The sequence below is a fragment of the Astatotilapia calliptera genome, chromosome 7, assembly GCF_900246225.1.
Source record: "Astatotilapia calliptera chromosome 7, fAstCal1.2, whole genome shotgun sequence".
NCBI lineage: Eukaryota > Metazoa > Chordata > Actinopteri > Cichliformes > Cichlidae > Astatotilapia > Astatotilapia calliptera.
Window position 1 is genome coordinate 55,202,507 of NC_039308.1, and position 6,000 is coordinate 55,208,506.

Sequence of the window (6,000 nt, forward strand, 5' to 3'; positions counted from 1 at the left end):
CCAATGTAACGCATACTTCTGGATACTGGAGTAAGAGGCGTGGTTGCTTTGATTGACAGGCGTCCTGGCTTTACTTGCACTAATTAAAGTCAGTAAACTGGACCTCTGTCGATGGTCTTGGTGCCCTTGGGAGCATTTTTAATGGAATTATCTGACACATGGCTTACTGAGCGGTGAAGCCTGTCCAAGAAGTTTGTGCTTCAGCTTTCAAGAGTGAATTTCTAGTATTTTCCTCTGAATTACCTCTAATCGCCACAGATGTTTCCCTGTGTGTTGTATCTGTGGAGTTTAGTTAAGCAGCTTGGTACACAGGCATGCTGGTGTTACCCTCCCAACATTAGCAGTTTAGTGTTGGGTTGCAGATGTGTGATTAGGCAATATAGCATATGTACACAAGAAATGAGAGGACAGTAAGCAATAAGTCCCAGTTCAAATACAGCAGTGACTATTACGCTATCCTCCAATGGGTCACACCAACCAACGCCTCTCTCCACCCTTTCAGCACAGCACTGTGAAGTGCTGAGGAGTTAGTGTGAAAGCTAAGTGCTACTAAAATATCCTTCAGTGTCATGCATTATTCACATCAACAGAAGAAAGGTTCATAAACTCCATGTATCTTGTTTATTTGTACAAACTCAAAATTTGGCGAGAGCACTCTACGTTACCTCGAAATCTGAGACAATCCTCACTTTTAGTTTGAACTTGAATTTTTAATAAAAGGCACGTTGACCTCAGGTTATATGGAATTACAGCATTTAAGACAGGTATTGAATATGTCACCAATTTTCTAAGTAAATATATTTCTGAATGTGCTATTGACATTAAATCCTCACCAGATGTTGATAACAACCCATCGACTCCACTCAAGCATAGAAATCAGACTATCAAACCACAGATCTGAGCTGGTATCATGACTTCCTGTGCCTTTTTGCATCACCCTTTATTCATGTGTTAAATACATTTTTCCTTTGTCATTTCTCATTGTTACACATACCTTAACTGGCCATTTATGTCTGCCCTCCAGGTTTGATTTCTTTGCATGTGTGAATTTGATGGGTTACCAACATCTGTTGAGAATTTCATGCCAGTAGCACCTTTAGAAATACATTTGCTTAGAAAATTAGTGGGGTGTTCAATACTTATTTTGCTCAGTGTATATGGTTTGAAAAGAGGAGTCAAAGAAGCCATCTATGTCCACTGTGAACGACCCTCTTTGAACAGAGGTGGTGGCTTATGACACCAACTGTCTGCCATCTATAATCAAGTTTTGAGATCCCTTCCCAGATGCCTTAACGCCCACTGACATCCGGGGCCTTTTGACATCAGGAAATCACATGATAGGGTGGGGCTAGGTTTCACAATGAGTTCACCTGAAACCTTGGGTGATTGTGACCTACACCCATTTTCACACCTTGGCTCGTGTGATTAGTTAGAGGATTGTTAGCGGGTCTATTTCCCTCTTGGGGGGGACACTCCCATAGGGCTTATATCTGGGACTCTACCATTTAACCTTAGAACTGAAGAAGGTGAAGCATCGTCAAGCAACTTAAAGAAGTCCAGATGTTTTTCTTTCCAAGCTCCTTAGACTACAATAACCTGGATGACTGAGAACCTTCACAGACAATGTATTTTAGACTTGTTAACAGTCACTCTCAAAGGTTCATGCTGGATCCTGACTAACTTTCAATAAAAGTGCATACTTCTGACCAAATGAATTACCACCTCTCCAATCTAATGCACTCCAGAGGGGTTCATCTGCCATTTACGATTAATAGCTCAAAATGTAAGTGTTAAAATTTGGAGTTGCTAAAAAACACTCGGGTAATCTCTCTCGTCGGTTATAGAATTATAATTATTGTATTGTACAGTATGATTGTCTACACGGCGTTTACAGTAGCGCAGTTTAGATCAGTGAGATATGTGGCTAATTTCTACAGAGGCTGTATAAAGTGCTAGTGGTTGTGTGTGTGTGTGTGTATGTTCAGTCCATGAGTTGATGTGGGTCATGGACATTAGCTTGGAAACGATGTTTGATGATCTCCACATTTTCTTTAACTTTAAACTTCCTCAAAGACAATCTGACCTCAGTCCAGAATAATCCACTTACTTCTCTTTTTGTATTGCCGTGTGTGTGTTAACACTCTTCCTGTCTTGTTATTTTAGAGCTTCTTTCTTATTGGAAACTCCCTGCGTCTACACAAGTTTGACCATCTCATGTCAAACATGAACACTTTTACACTTTATTGAATGTAACAACAACCAAACTGCAGTCTGAAACCATCTTTGTAATAATAAAGAAGCCTCTCATGTCTGTCCTGTGTTTCCTGACCCCGATGCAGAAGTCTGCCTGATCCCAAACCAGAAAAACTATTTCTCCTGCTTTAACAGGCGAATTAAAGAGAAAAGATGACTGAACACGAGCCGAGACTCAGAACGTGTCAACCAGCTTTTATGTGTTTTTACTCAGAGGGTCCAAACTGCTTCAGCTCAGTCCAGAGATCCTCTGAAAACCCACTTCATGCGATTGTCCAGCCTCCTTCACCCAGTTCATGTGAGCTGCTTGTGCATGGTGGGTGTAGCTGAAGCAGACGAGCACTTAAAGGGTCTGCTGTCGGCTCCACCTGTATTTTTGCATTCTCAGTCAGTTTAACCTGAGCTCAAATCTGCATCAGCGTTTGGTCCAAAGTAGAAGCTGAATGCAACACTGCCTCCCAGAGGCCAAATGCACCAACTACAGCTTCATTCAGGCGGATTTACAGCTTGTAATGGATTTCCTTCCATCCATTTTATTTTGCAGGAACTGCTGTATACTGTGTGCAGAAAAACAGTAGACATAAAACTAACTGTACAAATGATATCAGCTTGAAAACGAATAACGCCAACGCAGTGTGGGAAAGCCCCACTCTTAGGGCATACTTCCACACACTGTCTCAATACTTTTAAATCACTACTCAAAACCCATCTGTTTAGAATTGCATACACCTGATCTGTCTTAGGCCGTTTTTACCTGCTCAGTTTTTATATTTACTTTTATGACTGTTTATGTCTAAATTTTATCTACCATGTTTGCTATATATACATTTTTCTTATGTTTTTCATGGTATTGTTTACGTGCTACTGTGAGGTGACCTTGAGGGTCTGAAAGGCGCCTATAAATAAAAAGTATTATTATTATTATTATTATTATCATTATTATTATTATTATTATTATTATCATTATTATTATTATTATTATATCAATACAAATCAGACAAAAACAGATGCAGCAGGATCACAAACAGACACATGTTGGCTACATGTTGATGCTAAATGACTAAAATCACACGTGCAACACTTTCTACATATTTGACAACAGAAGAAGAACACAAACAAAGTTGGAATGTATTTTTAATTATTTTAAATTTTTATTTTATGCCAAATTAGATATTTTGCATAATCAAGCACCAAATCACAAAGTCTCCTCCCTGTTTGTACTGTAAGGTCAAAACCCTACAGTACTACAGAGAACCCCAACAATCAAACGATCCCCCTCTGAGCAAGCACGAGGCGACTGTGGGGAAGAAAAACTCCCTTTTAACAGGAAGAAACTTCCAACGGAACCGGGCTCAGAAGGGACGGCCATCCGCTGCGACCGGTTGGGGGGGATGGAAATCAAAAAGGAGACGAGATGGCGTGAACTACAGTTGTTAGAATTTGGATTTGGTGCTAAAATTCTGCTTCAAGATGTTAAAAGAAGCAGGGCGGCGGGGAAAAGCCAGGATGGTCATTTCAATCATCTCTGGCTTTAGTGAACCACCTGAAGGGTTTTCGCAGAGTTTTTCCCAACGCTGAAAAAAACCTGGAAATTTTGGACTTTTTGGGAGGACCGGGGATGACTCCGAGGCGCATTTTTAGATGCTTTGTCAGAACCTCATCAAAAGACGCATCCTTTGCCATCGCAGCCTTTAACACAGTGTCTGGGGAGCCAAACTCCTTGATGAGGCATTTGGTCATTTTCTTGATGAACTTTTTCTTGTCCTTCATCAGACTTGTGACGGACTCTGTGCTGCTGAGTTCAGGCTGCATCAGATCTCTCAGACGCTTGAGGATCGCGTCAGGTTCTTTTGTAGTACATGCTGCACTGGCAAAAAAGTGCTGAGTTTCAGGTTTGGATTTTCTGATGACTCTCATCATGAGGAGAACGGCGAGGTCACTGGAAATTTTCTCAGCATCAGAAGATGACGCTGATACAGACCTCATCTCTGACATGTCAGAGGAATCCTTGGGTGAGCCTGAAACACTGGCAGAGCGTTTTTGTGGGGAAATGCTCCCAGACTTTGGTGTCTGATCAGTCACCTGATCAGGTGTCTGATACCTGAGCAAAAGTCAAAAGTGGCCTTGCTCTACAAGCCTTCAGTACATAAAACAATATAATAGGAAAATAAGGATACTAAGGATATTGATTTCATGACACCATCTGTCCTTATGGACTAACGTCTCTGAGGAACGTTTCCAGCATCTTACTGAATCTCAGGACTAAGAGAGCTCTGAATGCAAAAAGGGTCCAAGCCAATACTAGCAGGGCATCGCTAATCAAGGGTCCAGTCAATATATCTGCTCTGTGACAGCAGGTAATAAAGTAATGGAGCAATATTCAGCCTGCAGCTTCCTGTGGTTAGCTGTTTACTGACAAATATGGGTCACCAACAGGAAGCGTCAGCCACATGTAGGTTATAACCTTCTCTCTGAGTGGGCACTTTGCATGTGACGACAGCTGAAACAGTACACAGTGCAGACTTAATCACAACGCTGCGACTCAACCACTTTGTTATGGAATCTGATTTAGAGCAGAGATTAGAAGCAGGAAATGCCTGCTGAGGTCGGTGTAAACCAGTGGAGGCAGGTTTACACCGACATTAACAGGTGTTAAGTGTTAAAGTTGACTTTAACATGAGTGCAGAGAGAAAATGTGATGTTCCAGCACTCCTTAGAAAGAGAGCGTGTGTGATTCAGTGAGTGATGGTGTTGAACGGGACTCTCAGTTACAGGTCAGTGGTTGATTTTGTCATCATACCATCAGATCTGCAGTTTCTTGGACACACGGGTGAAGAGAGAGAAGCTCAGCTGATCAGCACTTGGTGGTGACTTGAATCAGGTGCTTGGTACCCGACAGACCTGGCGTTTCTAAACATATATGTCCCGGGAGGGTCTTGCAGAGGCCTCTTCCACATGGTGGAAGCATGAGCTGCAGCCTCAACATGGACCAGTGTGGCCCAGGCAGCGGCTGAGAGGAAAATTCAGTAGGAGTTTGGACAGGACATGAAGCAAGACTTTTAGCTGGCCCTGAAATGATTCTAGCAAACTGTAACTTGATTTGAGAGGAGGTAGTGGCCACTCCCACTGCCACGCCTTCCACAGAGAACATCGAATCGAATCCGGGGAAGAGGAGAAGGACTCACCCATCACTGCAGGTGAGGTCATTGTAGTAGTTGTGACAGTGACGGAGCAAATCTCCACGGGGTGAGATGAAATGAGCTGTGGTTGGAGCGTCGCTGGTCTTTGTCTTAGAGACAGGAGGAGCTCTGTCATTTGTCTCTATCACTGGCATCCTGGTCGCTTAACTGACGTCTTCTAGGGATGTCCTACAGGGAGGAGGCTCCAGGGCAGAGCCAGGACACGCTGGAGAGATCTGGCTCTTTGCTTGGCTGATCACCCTGCTCTCCCTGCTGCTTAGACTGCAGATGGATGGAAAATTTCACTTCTTCATGCGAGTTGGAATATGGCCAGATTTCCTAACGCTTTGCAGCAGGAGCAAAGTCAACTTTTAGTGTTAAAAAGCTACAGTTGGGATTTACTAAAGAGGCACAGTGAGAGTTTTGAATCAGAAAGGAGCAGACAGGGCTCATTTTCACCGGACTTACTGAGGAGTTACAGAACACACAAGGTTGTGGGGAGAACCTTTAAATTAAGTTTTATTATTTTGATGGTGGCAGGAGTGTTCATTTATTTTGAAAGAACAAG